The sequence below is a fragment of the Tribolium castaneum genome, chromosome 9 (genome assembly GCF_031307605.1).
Source record: "Tribolium castaneum strain GA2 chromosome 9, icTriCast1.1, whole genome shotgun sequence".
Taxonomy (NCBI): Eukaryota; Metazoa; Arthropoda; class Insecta; order Coleoptera; family Tenebrionidae; genus Tribolium; species Tribolium castaneum.
In genome coordinates, this window is record NC_087402.1 from 7,428,979 (window position 1) to 7,443,927 (window position 14,949).

The 14,949-nt window shown below is 34.5% G+C and overlaps 1 protein-coding gene across 3 annotated transcripts in view; it reads right to left on the reverse strand.

Moving 5' to 3' along the window:
* The window catches only part of kek3 (kekkon 3), a 94,535-nt gene that overhangs the window by 49,368 nt on the left and 30,218 nt on the right, over positions 1-14,949 (reverse strand). For 2 of the 3 annotated variants that reach the window (XM_015979590.2, XM_008194316.3), the window contains exon 2: positions 9,750-9,792. The exons of the other annotated variant lie outside the window; for it this stretch is intronic. The gene's annotated coding sequence lies outside the window, so the exon portion shown is untranslated. The remainder of the gene's footprint in view (positions 1-9,749; positions 9,793-14,949) is intronic. 3 annotated transcript variants of the gene reach the window in all.

The window sequence follows — 14,949 nt, forward strand, 5'->3', positions numbered from 1 at the left end:
GCACTGTTTTGTTTCTGATTTCAAGAATGAGCAAAATGCTCTAAAGAATGGGATGAGACTCAAATAAGCCGTATTGTGACAGTGCTTTTTCAACGGCAGTGAAAACTCTTGCTGGAGGAAAAGGAATATTTTTACAAAATTTGTTCTTAGCGCGCATTTGATAAGCCAGTGTAGCTATTGTTTGCTCTTTGAAGATGTTTGCTGAAACGTATATTTTGCTTTGAAAAAGTGTAAATAATGCAAATGTCCTTATTTGTTGCATGAAAACCGAGTCTGTTTGAAGGATCGAATAACGTTGAAATGTATATTTACCCTTTTGTTTGTGAAGATCAACAATATATAAATGTCTGTCAAGTGATGTTTGTCTGCGCGTCTGTTAGGGACACGGATTAAGAGACGCGACAGGAACAATGGATTCCAATAAAACAGCAATTAATTTGCTTTCAATTTCCTAATGCATAAAACGAATTGATTTGTTGGCAAACATTTACAGAGGAAAACACTCCTTAGCATGTCGAAAAAAGCCGGTAATAGATTATGCGACAGATGATAGATGTAATGCCCCTAACAGTGTTTTATCGAAAAACAAGTTTAATATAGATTTCCCTCCTTAAAACCTGGATTATAAGTGACAGAAAATGATGTATGATGACTGAAGACAGCGAGGTGGTCTTTCCGCGCTCCCGACCGGCTCCGAGCCCATTTCGGTGCGGTTCTCGGAGCGAAAAAATTTTCATGCAATTTTTTCTATGACAATAACAAATGAGGAAAGTTTTACTTTGGTGCGGCCATTATTTATTTCTTTCTATTTTTTCGCAGCCCCAACGATGCGGCGGCCATTCGGAGTGATTAAACATCGTGTTACAGCGTAACAACACCCCTCATGAACACACTTACCTAACTTCACGTGCAGTTAATTAATTTGAACGAAACTTCTCCAACTTATCCTGTCACTATCACGAACTCAGATTTAGTTCGGAATTTTAAAACGACACGCATCGGAAGAGTTCCGACCGCAATAAGTGGATTCACATGTAATTGTTAAATGGGAATACACTGTTACCAACTGCCGGATACAATTGGATTAGGAGCGGACTCGTTGTCCATCTGAGGATGCTGCAGCTCGTAAAGCTTCTTTCGCGATAAGGGATTAGCACGCCGGACTTGCCAGGCCACTTTTAATTCCCTAAACTCCACTCGACTTAGGACACAGCCCAGCGCCACATTTTTTACCTCGGGTTCGATCCTGTCCGGGAAATTACCGGATTCTGAACGCACGTTCGCAAATATAAAAAATTAGTCTATTATACAGAACGAGGGAGGAAATAGAATTGTAAATTTGAGCAGTGTTTAACTTTGAAATAATATTTTCAAGCTACATTATTCAATGCGCCGACAAAAAAGATTTATGGACGTGAAGGCTGAATTAAAAATTTCGGGCCAGATAGGGAGATATTCATTACGTTGCGTTGTACCTTTTGTTGCATATTCTGCTTTAGAAAATTCAAAGTGAAACTACAAAATCTTAATTCTAGAAACTTTATAATTGTGTTAAAGATAATTCCAGACACTTCGTGCGGAGAATAATTTACATTGATTAATTATTATTCAAAGAAAGACGTTTAGGTGCGAAAGAAGCATTTTTGCAATTTTTCTTTGTAACTGTTAACTATTCTATTTAATGCACAAAAAAGCGTCAAGATTATTAATCCCATTACTTGACGCGTTTTTAATTAACCACCTTTTCACTTGACTAAATAGTTCCAGTCACGCTAATTGCGCGAATCTAATGTAATGAAGAAAAATAATGAAAAGTTGCCTCAATTAAGTCGTCCAATTGTACAAAAAGCTCATATATCTCAGACTTGTTTAAAAATTAAATAAATGCCCGCTTGCCGCTATCGCGCACCACATCGCAAACTTTCACTACAGAACCGGAATTATGAGTTCGCATCAATACGTTTCTGTTTATTTATGTATTCCGTTTTGATTCAGGTGTGCGAACTTCGGCAAAGCTCACATCAGTGAATCAATAAAAAATCTGTCATTGCCACCGCGTGTTTGGCCAAATTAAAAGTAAACAACACGTAATTAAACGCAGTCAAATAATGGACGGATTTTGGCCAAAAGTGTTTGTTCCAATTTTTGCGAATGTAATATACGGGTAAAAGTATCATAAAAAGAATGTTGAAATCTCAGGAAGCACTCCGTCTGTGGAACAATAACACAGATACATCCACGGACGTAGCTCTCCTTCTGTATTCTGCTATCACGCTAAGCTTAGGAAATTCGACGAGAAAAAGAATATACTTCTTCTTTGAGCGCTCTTAGATCTCTGAAAACAACAGATTGCCTCATTGACTGCATATGTGCGTTTGAAACTCGCCCTGGAGCTGGCTCTATTCGCAAATCTAAAAGTTGCTTACGATATTACTTTAAAATCCCGTTAAATTTGATGTAGAAACTCAATTCTTTTCATGGCACCTTAAAGTTTACGATTCCTTTTAAAAATAGTCTAACTCTTTCCATCGTTCTGGCGAAAACTGTCCGACATATTTCTGGTTAAAGTCACTCGGTACCGGACGTTAGCAATACACAATGTCAATAACGATTTATTTAATTTGTATAAATGCGATTATCGACGCTTGTGTTTACGGCGTCCGTTCGACTACATTTTATTGTTTGCTAAAGCAATTTATTTCTCTTATTTCATTAAACGTGATAAATGTGTTATGATCGTTACTCACGTTTTGCTTTATTTACAATCAACAAACATTCGATCTGTCGGAATAAATAACCTAAGAACACTTACACAAACAATACGCTCGTGTCACACTTTTAATTACTCGTAATACGGCATCGTAATATGGCATCATTCACGAAATATCTTTATTTATTATTGTAGAATCAATAGACGATTTGGTATCGCACAGCGTGTAACAAAAAATTGTTGTTGCTGTGTATTCGAAACTTAGACCCGACATAAAAATTTAAAAATTTTAAATTATTAAAGAACAAAAAACATTTACGTTTGTAGTTATTGTTTAGTTTAATACGGAGTTTAAGTCATAATTCAAATTTTTAATTGAATTTTATTATTTAAAATTAAATGTTCCGCTTCAATAACCATACTCGCCCGGCGCATCCACCAAAATTAACGTTTTTAAATTATACCAATTTTGCAGAATTTAATACTAGTTTGCATTTAACGAGTAAACAAAATGTAATCTAGATGACTTAATTCAAGCATAAATAGTATAGAAATAATGATAATTATAATAATAATAACAATATTTTTTACAAAACTTTTATAGGTGATCTAGAGAAACGTACAGCGTTATTTATTATAACAAACTAAATAGAAAATATATATTTATTTACTTATTGATTGCTATTGCTCTGCTGCTTGTAGTATCTGAGTTTTTGTGCTTCCAGAGTCCTTGCGCAATTTGTGCAGATTGAATTAGACGATACGATAATTACAGTACATTTTTACAAAATTTTTATAGGTGATCTAGAGAAACGTACAGCGTTATTTATTATAACAAACTAAATAGAAAATATATATTTATTTACTTATTGATTGCTATTGCTCTGCTGCTTGTAGTATCTGAGTTTTTGTGCTTCCAGAGTCCTTGCGCAATTTGTGCAGATTGAATTAGACGATACGATAATTACAGTATTTGCAGTCAATCGAGTTGTCTCGTGTACCGCTTGCATACACCTGAACCAACTTAATACCGATATTCCCACTCAGACGACATTTTGATGTATATGCCTCCGTAGCCATTTGTAATTCTCCATTTCCTAGTCCGGAATATTAATTAGGTTGCAGGGCCCTATCTGGTGTGGGTCTCGTTTCTCTAAGCGAACTCATTAGGCCGGAAGTTGACCCATTATTGTTGTTATTACGCGTCTAGTTTTCTCGCCAAGCGTTCAAACTTTTATCCAAATGAGGAATAGAGAAACTATCGATTCGGCGTTGAACAAACGGACCATCTGGCAGTCTTATCCTGGCGTATTGTGTAGTTTTTCCGGGGGAAGCGTCCAAAAAAAGCGGCGAGCTTCCATTGTTCCGGCAGTAACACGTAAACAGACAAGGTATTTAAAATACTATATTCCCATTGTTTGCCCCCGCAATTTAATGCCCACAACAGGGCCGGACTCGCAAGCACTTATATGAAAACAATGCGGCAAGCAATGCGAATCGCAATAAAATCGTGCATCCACCGCAAAATGCAAACGCTGGGATTGCTCTATCCATGGACGAGGACGTGAAAACTACAATGTATGCAAATGGGTGGGTGTATGTAAACAGTTGCAACGGCAATATGGCGCGCTTTATTATCGCCGCCCTCTTTTCCTATACAAACTGAATACCAAACGCACCAAACAAGATGTTACGGCCGGACATGTTCATGCTTCGATTCCGACTCGGCTTGGATTTTTATTGACGGACGTAAAAATTCGGAACATATTTGCTTGCTGCCGCCGGACCAGCTTTTAATGAACCCAACGCGTTACACTTTATAGCCACATCAAATGGCATAAACATAGTCCGAGCTCTTAAAACGACACACTGTTACACACCAGAGGGATTCCTGATTCGGCAATAACCGGAAGCTCAGGGAATTTCAAAAATTACGCTCTTACCCACTTGCTAAATTATTAACCAATTGCACAAAACACAAGCTACTCAACCCTCCAACAATCCATGTGTTTGATGCCATACGTATGTTAAGTAAAAAAAGCATTCAAGGAAATGAGAAAAATTAAGTTAAAAAAAATGCCAAAGAGTTTGCAACATCTACTCGTAATGTAAAATATCTACTTTGGGCGATTACAAATGTGCATCAAAACTGTGTATTTTTACGAAAGTGAATTTTATTCGAATTACTGACTAAAATTGGTCATAAAACGTAAAATCCGGACTCTGTAATCACTTTTTAATAAATGCACCTATATTATTATTTCATAATAATTATGTGAAACTGTATTATTTAGCCAAAGCTTTTGAGTTTTCACAAAATTATGACAGTCCAAAGGGAAATATTTGTATTGGCTGCAAATAAAGAGCGGCTTTTGTTTAGTTTAATTATTTTTGACAAATATTTGTAATGAAATTTAAATACTGATAATTGAATTTTATCCACAATCTGCCACTTGTGATAAAATTGCTTTCTGTCCAATTATATTATTTCATCAGTTCTGATTTTTCCTGTAGTGTGGTGCTCATTTAAACTTTATTTCAAACTGTAAACAGAATCATGTAACTCGAGTTAGTTACAGCAGTTTTAGTCGTAAATACAATGTTTTGGAGCTTCACATAAAATATTAATTAAAAAGTTTGTTAAAAATGCTCACAGTCGTCTCATGTTTATCGATAACTGTGTTCACTAACTGGTAAACTTGGGTATTACTCGTCGCACTGCTTTTAAAATGGAGCTTTCAATTGAACAAGTTTTTTTGTCGTCTATATTTAACATTTAACATTTCAAGAAACATCCGAATACATTTGAGACTTTCCAGCAGATAGTGTCTAAGTTCCGAACTTACAACTCCAGACAATGGAACAAATGTGATTTACTTTTATTTCATTGCTTCCAGTTATGAGAGAACGTCTATAAGATGTAGTAAGTATGACAAAGCGCTTAATACGACCCAATGTTTTAAAAGATCAATGGCTTGTGCTGCAATCTCACATTTCTTTTATTTCAAAGAGAAAATTTTCAATTACGGCAAATATACCTTTTCTCTATTGACCGACAAAGTGGTCTTTTACGTTTTGTGCAGTTAATACCACACACTGGTATTACAGTGTTTCCAAACAGAGATACAATTAATAGATAAATTGCAACATAAATTATTAATCAGCAACATAATTCTAGCTTTTTTCAAAACAATACATTTCATAAATACATTACCCATTCATGAGGGCCACAAACATCGATGTACTTACAATCAGATATCGGAATGATTTTTTATACAAAGCGCTAACTGTTTTATAGAGCAGTTCAACATCATTACAAACCAGAAATCTCCATCATTTGTCTCGCAAAAGTATACATTATCTAAATGAGATGAAATGTTTATTCTATGACATTGTTTCATTCGCTGCTTTCAACAAATAGTTGAAGAGGAAATTTTAGATCGTTTCTTTAGCGAGATCAGAATCGTTTAGTAATTATTTTGTGCGGTATAAAACACTGAACCTTTCCGTAGTAGTGTCGGTGTCAGTTTTATCAGAATTTGAATTTTGGGTGTTTCTGGATTTCCCTCCGCGTGATAAAAACGAATCACATTTCTCACCGTTGACATGTGCGATTGCGGAAAAATCTGGATGTTGGCGTGCTCTCTTCACTTTTATACAGCTATGGGTATAAAGATTTTGTGACGGGATGTCGGTTTAGTTCCGTCTTTGTTATTCGTTAATATGGGGGCTGCGAAATAAAGGACGGCGGCTGGAGCCCTTAACCATCGACATTTCAATTTAGCAAGCACTTTGTTTCCAAGGAGATCTTTTGATGTAATATGTGACAAGCCTATACACCAAATAGAATTTCAACAGGGCCAATTTGGCGAGATCGAGCGATTCTAACTAAAAGGGATCGCGCTCGGTACTCGACAATTAATTGTTCTTCTCACAAAGAAGTGCCGAGCTCGTATGACCGTCGCTGCACTTTCAATTCCAAGGAAATTTCCAAGCGAAAGCTTCTTATCTTATTAGATGGAAGCTGTGCATTTTTCAATAACTGCACCCGAGCGATGGATTATTTATAGTAACGAAAAGACTTTTCTAATTTTATCCTAGAGAAATCCTTATCGCGGAGAGCTATTATGTTATTTACAAAAGGCGAAAAGAGGATATTTTTCTGTCAAATACAATGAAACGGGCTCTGTTGCGGCCGACGGCTGAAGTGCTTGCAAATTAAATTCTATATCCGCTGTAAAAAACTTTACCAAAGGGTTACGGCGATTTAAGAATGCAATCAGAAGTAAGATTAATGTTATAGCGAGTCTTGAAGCGCGCGTATTTCACTAAGAAGTTTAATTTGATTTCGCCGAAATTGGCGGGGATTACTTTTTAAAACTCATAATTTTGCCAAAAAATCCGGTAGATGTATAAGATAGAAAGCGGAAAAGAATACGAGACGCCGGGAATTTTTTATCCAATTTGCGAAAACGATAAAAAAGCCTTATAAAATAAACGTTATACATTTTTATAGAAAAAATTAAATAAAGTGCACGAAATAAACCAGCGGAAATGTAGTTAGGGTCAGTTTGAGGGTTCCATTTCAATTCTTCTTCAGCAAGAATTTTTGCCAATACGTGAAACTAATTAACTGTATTTCCTCTTTTGCTAACTTTTTAACAGTAAGGATTTGTATGAAGTTAGGACGGTTTGCGTCAGTGCGCCCCAACCCTTCCGAAATCCGTGCAATATAGGCCAACACACATAAAGCGTATTAAGTGTTGGAAGAGCGACCGTCTAGCACGTCGCGGTCCTGAATGTGTAAGCAGCAGTGAACGGAAGTTCTCCTGGAAACTCCTCTCACAACTCAACAGGCCCAAGACAAGAGACACAATGGCGCGGAAGGATGAATACTCTTCTGCGCGACTTATATTACGTATAGAGCAGGTATCCGAGTCTTTGTTCGGAATATTAAACCGGGGTGGGTTCGGCCCAGCCCTGATATTTTCGGTGTTTGTAGTGGACACCGGCGCCCTTTGCGCGCCAGGAAATCGAAAGGTCATTTACATGGCCGAGTGGACGCTCCAATATATCTCTGTCAGATGTCAAAGGAACAAGATTACCTTTTAAACACACGAATATGGAGCTGCGACTTGCGAAATTAGTTGCCGGCGGAATCATTGAATGCGTGAAACCGAATTAACGGCCTATCAGCCGTAACGAAGTTATTAATATTTAAAGGGCTTGTCAGGATGACGAGAAACACGAAATTCACATTTTTCATCCAATATATTTACAAATCGGCGAGGATAGATGAAATATTCATAAAAATTACCATAAATACGAGTATGGTTTGACATACTCGATTACACTTGCAGCAATTCGTTGACAGTAATTTATGTCGCGCACCACCCGGATTATCATTTAATTCCAACCAGAACAACGCCCTTATATTTTTATGTATTGTGACAAAGTGGAGAGCTCCGTTGATACACTCTTATCGCATGAAAACACCGTAAAAATTCCACTATGGGAATTTGTCTATAAAACGTAATGGCCTACAAATATCTACTCGAGTTTAGTGGCTTGTCGTAAACGAATTTCACTACTGAAATCCAATCAGACGGCCCAAACCCTCCGGCCAATATAATTACGGACACGCATTTCATTATTTTCTTGAAACGCGCGAAATCAAGCGATAAAAACAACAACGAAGAAAAAACGATAAAAATGACATGAAACATTTAATTGGTCTCACGTGAAGTATAACAGGAAAACAATGAAAAAATCTGACAGTTCTGTAATTAGATTCGGGTATAAAAATTCGAAAATGGCACGCCTTAATCTAAATATAAAACACGAGATAGGGCCAACTGTACCCACAATATTTTACAAAGTTGCAAAAATCTAATTCACTTTAATAAACCGGCGACAATTTTGTAATTAATTAAGATATCTTAATGTATGCAACATTGCGTTTAAAATTACCATGTAATTTATGGACCTGTAATTATATACTCATTTATAACACGTATTTAAAAACATCATAACTCTTGCTAGAACACATAATTGGCTACGACAATATTGCAATAAACTTTAATTTTAATACAAGTTACCCGGCGCATCCACCAATTGTGCGCCCTAACTTAAAATATTTTTTTTCTACTTTGGTGTCGTACTAAGGCCATTACAATACGCGTTTTAATAAAATATTAAAGTTTGACAATTGTTGACCATTTTGTAAAGTCTACATGATTAACTATGAAAATTACAAAGTAAAATCTGTTTTTTGTGATTTTTTCCAAAAGATGTACAAGACATATGGATAAAGATTACCATAAACATCAATGTTTTTTTGATTGCCGTTAAGAAAATATGGTCGTTTTATTTGAAAATACAGAGTTATAGCAGTTTTTTGATAACCATTTTTAAAAATTATCATACAAGCTTTGAATTTTGACAGCTGACAATTTTAAAAATTCTAAAAATTTTTCCAAACTTTTTGTTATCAAATGCAAAGAAAGATATTCGCTTATCGCAAAGACTTCAAAGGCTGTAATATCTTAAATAAACTCTTGCAATTAAAATTTTTACAAAAAAATTGATATATGTCAAAAACTATAATAAATAAGTACTAACAGCTTTAGTACATTTTACTCAGCTTAAAAAGTTGAATTCAAATATGTACTAAAAATGTGTAGTTACTATTTAAAATTTTAAACTTGGCGCCAATTTTTTGTGGTTGCAAAAGCTCAACCATTTTGAAAATAATTTAGTTAAACTCAGAATAGTCGAATTAGATCGTATACAAAATTTTAAAGCTCTGGCTATATTAGAAGTTAAAAAGTTTCTAATGTAGGACTTGTTTTAGTACTGCTTTAACTTATTTCAGAAAAAAAATTTAAACAATTATTGTAAACACATTTTTTATTTTGGTATTTTGTACGTATTTTAATAGTTAGATATTACACTACAATCAATAAAAAACGCTAACCCGGCGCATCCACCATTTTTTGGTTCAGATAGTTGAACCAAAATGCATAGCTACAACCATTACCTTAATCAAAATTTGTCCAAAATCTTTGAATCCTTTTCTGCACCTGAAACAAGCACCAACTTTAGTCTTTAGATGTATTTTCCTTACACTGTTGCATCTGGAGAATCGATTCTATTGTTAAGCCCGACAAAGTCTCTTCTGGCGGCTTAGGTAACCCCAAATTGCTTAAAGAAAATTTGGGCCGTCGCGTTTATTAAATAAAGTAAGGCTTCATTACGCTTTAGAGCAGACTAGGATTATCACGTCGACGGATTACACCGTTCGATTCCCTAAAGCAACAGGACAGAGCCCAGAAATCCCGTGACGCAATCGACTGCGAGTAAATGTAACAGAAAAGGGACCATCCACCCGACCGGGTCAATTTTCCGGCCCGACTCTTGCTTTATTGCACCGAACCGATCCGATATCAATGCACTAAAATGCACTCCCACACATAGTTAAAACCTGACGTTGTTCTAATGAACAATTTTTGATTTTAATCTAGAATAAATGGAATATTTCGCATGAGGAAACGTCAGGTAGATTAATTTTACTTGAAAGTATAACGAGCTATTACTTGACATCGAGCACAATTAAATTAGTCCCTGACCGGCAATGCGATTAATTACGACGGGAAATTGCTCCTAAAGGACTGAAATGTTACAAACGCGAACATGAAAAATTCTTCAGAAATGACTTGGAAATAGATTTTCGTGACTCGGCAGTCTTAATGATTGATACCACACGGCCACAACGACATCCATTTATTATTTTAATTTCAACACAGCTTCAGCTAATTAATCTGTTTTTGAAGGCAATGCTAATTAGTAACGTGGTCAAATTGCTGACCTGATTCGATTCCAAATTAAAGATACTTTGGTTGATAAAAACCCACTGATACATAATGCGATATGGTAATAACACGCTATTGTGCTCTAGTTGCCCTATTTTCTAGGACGCAAAATTGAAATAAACCTGCTTGGGCTTTACTAGAATTAGGTGGTAATTGTAAAAAATTACCCCAGGGGTTCGTTTTGCAATTTTCTGCAATTTTCGGATTAATTATATTTTATTCAGTTTTGGCAGCAAAATAACACAAATATTTCCGTATTAATAACAAATATGCAGCGCATTTAATATCCATTTAATAAAAATGAGATCGCTATTGATCTCTGATATAAAATATTTGCGTGAGAGTATTTATAATTAGATTATTACCGTTTGAAAATTAATTTGGTTTGAACTAGATATAAATATTTTATCTATAAATTTAACGATGTCTGGATATCTAATGAATATGACAATATCTACGACGCTCCTTCGTTTTATTTACGAATCCTTTAACGATTTTAAAATCAGTGAATTAAAAGTGAAATTTATAATTTTGCGGCGAAAGGTAGGCGTGCATTACTTTCGACGTGGAATAAGTATCCGCGTCACGTGAGCCAAATTCTCCCCGTCCGTCGACACGTAATTTGGATTTTTTCCCCATAAAAAGCGATAAAAATAACAATCCGCCATTTTACTCACGTGTCATATACACGGCAATCAAAAAAATAACCTCTCGTTAAATTCAATCAAAATCCCGTACAACAACAGGGAAATTATCCCCGAGCACGGCCAAATATCTATTGTCCGGCGAGCCAAAGTGTGTTTCAGGGAATAACAGGTTTTTACCCTCGAATCGATTTTTAAACATTACACAGAATCGTGTCGATTTCAAGGAAGATTGCACGCGAATTTATTTTGCTGTGTGGAAAAGCCGATAGTAAATTGCCATCTTCCGTTTTGCATACCGGAAACAATCTTAATAATGTTTTTTCGTTACTCCACCGTCTGCCAACACCCACTTCCTGATCTCGGTACCTGCAGGTATTCCACTGCTGCACACAACGCGCAAATGGATGACTTACGATGGTTTTGCATTTTTTTGAATTAGAAATATTCGGGAAGCAAAATAGCGCTAGGGCAAACAGTAGCCGCCTCCACAAACACAACCACGAGGCAATATTGACATTTTCGATCTGGATACAGTTTCTAATTTTCTCCTATATCTGAATGTGCGGTTGTACAATGTCATCACACATTCAATTCGAGTAATATGTTTATTTTGTCTGTACACAAAGTCTATTGTTTACTTCAGTGTACACAGGAGTAAATTACACTTGCACAAAAAACGTGAAAACAATACGTTATGGAGTTATGTTTGGAAAAATTTCGTGCAGCGCTCTCAATAAAATTAACGGAATTTGCCGTCTAAACAAACTGTTCCAGGGCAAACTGTTTTAGTATTCTTTCGCCAACAACACTAAACTAATAATTAGTAATTTAGCACAAGCAACAATTTATTCACCAGTGTTAATAGTTTTATAAGCTCTTTATCCCCGCGAATACAAATACGTGGCCAGACACGTAAATTGCATTTCCTTCTTCATTATTTGTAAACCTAATTAAGAGCTCGCCGTTTTTAAACACAGCCGTTTTAGTTTTGTTTGGTTTCCTCGCTGATGACTTTCAAATTCTCAGTTTTTTAATCCGCATCTGGATTTTCTCACAATTACCTTGGTTGCAATTTTTTTATCGGCCGCAATTTGCTATTCATTGATCGTTTCCGGACTGGCTCGGAATTGTACTATAACTTATTCACCAGCTTTGGGGATTGTTTTTTAACTCGACTTTGGTTTATAATTTATGCCTTGCATTCGTTTTTATCGACGAAAAGTGTTCGAGGATCACGATATGGTAATCACTGAGTTAAACAACGCCACAGGTGCAGGGGCGCAGATGGTGGCAGCGTTCGCTAATCGCAATTAAGGAGCTTGATGAGACGTTGACATCGTCGCCACGAGTGCCGACCTTTGTCGTTAGCACGCTGTAGACGGCTCCAACTTTTCACCTGAATCCACCGCATGTCTAACCGAATTTACACATCGCACCGACGAAACAACGCAAATGTCGTGTCTAAAGTCGCGTAATATTATTTACTAAAAAAACTATCGTAGCTGTTAATCTATTTTTTCCCTTTCGCATTTTTTAATCGCTATTAAATTGACATCTTCTGCCTTTTAAAGACTGTAGCGACATATAAAATTGAACAAATCGTTCTGATCAAGCTTGAAAAAAATTGAGCTGCTTGAGCTTTAAATGAAAAAGTCCGAGAAAAGTGCAAAAAACTTTCGTAGCCCTAGATTGAAAAATATTAAATATTTGAAAAAAGATTTTTCAAAAACTAGATTTAGGAAGATTGACTAATAACTACTTTTTCTAATTCTGGGCTAATTCCTACACATTCAAGTTTTATCTATTTTTGCATACAGTGATGTCCAGCCTAGATCCCGTTTTCTATAACTCAGTTATTAGTATCTAAAGTTGAATTTTTGATATTTTGAAGACGTTATTTATACTCTATTTGATTATACAGGATGTCTCAAAATTGGAAAATTCCGAGTTTAGAGCTTTGTAGGGAATCACTTCAGTAGTCCAAATACAGAAAAAAAAAATTCGGGGCTTTTCCACAAAGATACATTGGTTTACAGGTCACATTTTGATAGTGTTTTCTTCAAATGCAGACTAAAGGTTACTATGTTTATTGTGATTTCTGGTGTATATGATTAATGAGAATAATAATGTAAAATAATTTTTCAAATAATTTGTCCTACTTTGGAGTAAACACATCTTGCATTTTTGTAATTTGCCGGTTTATTTTTAAGAAAAATTACATTATTATTCTTCACACACATCTACACCATAAATAATAATATATTCTGAAATTTTCAGTCTTCATTTGAAGAAAACCCAATATAAATTGTATCTTCAAAGCAATGTATCTTTGAGAAAAATCCCTGAATCTTTATTTTGTTTCGATACAGGATGAGTTAATAGTGAGTTACATGTCAAAAGACACGTATTAAATGCAAACAAAAATCCAAAAATACTTACTTATGAGTCGAACTTTTTTAGCAAATAACTCCGAATGTGTTAGAATTTACAATAATAATAATAATAATAATAATAATAATAATAATAATAATAATAATAATAATAATAATAATAATAACAATAGACCTTTATTAAAGAAAAAGAAAATAAGAATAAATAAACATACAAACTCTGTGGGGTGAAGTATAGCCGAAGGCTATTCAACTCAACTCCAAAAAAAGTAAAAATAAAAAATATATAAATATTAAACAATAAGAAAAATAAAACAAATATCTTCAGAAAAGTACAATAAGAAGACTTAAAACTAAAGAAGAAACAAAAGAGTGAATATAGAAATGGAAATGTAGTATATAAAGATGAAAACCATATTTAACCATGTGAGAACAAGAAATCTTTGTAGAATGTCAGAAATTTAACTGAAAAAGTATCGTGGAATAAAAAACTTTAACACCATTATAAATTAACGAGCGTTAAAATATGGATGTACTATACTGAGGCATAGAGATTTGTGTATTATGACATGACAAAAGTAGACATTAAAAATGTTTTTTCTATATAAATTATTTTCTAGGGCAGGATAATAAATATAAATAAAATAATAAAAATAAAGCTGAGGTTTTTTATAAGGTACCTAATAAAAAAGATTCCTTTTTTAATTCCGAATAGAATGACATCAGAATAAACAAAGTTAGAGCTATTTTCGACTGGTCATTAATAAAAAAAATTGCGAATAACCACGGATGTGTTAGGATTTATGTTTGGGTTGTATAAAAAAAATTAACTAATATGTATGTTAGACTTTGCTCAATACGTACCTAGTAATAACGATATTAAGATAGCACCGCTTATTTTGGTTTTTATTTTTTTGGAAAAGTAGTCTTTGAAGCGTTTTAAATTTTTTTAGAAATATGTAAGGAACTAATATAGTATCCTAATGAGCACAAAAATTAACAGCATGCTTTTAAAAAATTATAAAGCTTTCACACTTTTTTAAGACACTCTATATAATTAGACAAAATTTTACTCAAATGCGTCCTTGAGTATAAATAACAAAATAACTAAATTCCAAATAGTAATAACCACTAATAACTGAGCTACAGAAGACGGGAGGTGGGCAGGAGCAATTTTCTTGTAAACTAGTAGTCATACAACAATTTTTTTAAGGATAAATAATAAAAACAGTAATATAATAAAATAATAATAATAATAATAATAATAAAACTGTATTAAATCTGTATTTAATTAAACATTGCAAATATTAAGCACTGAAGTGGTAGACACG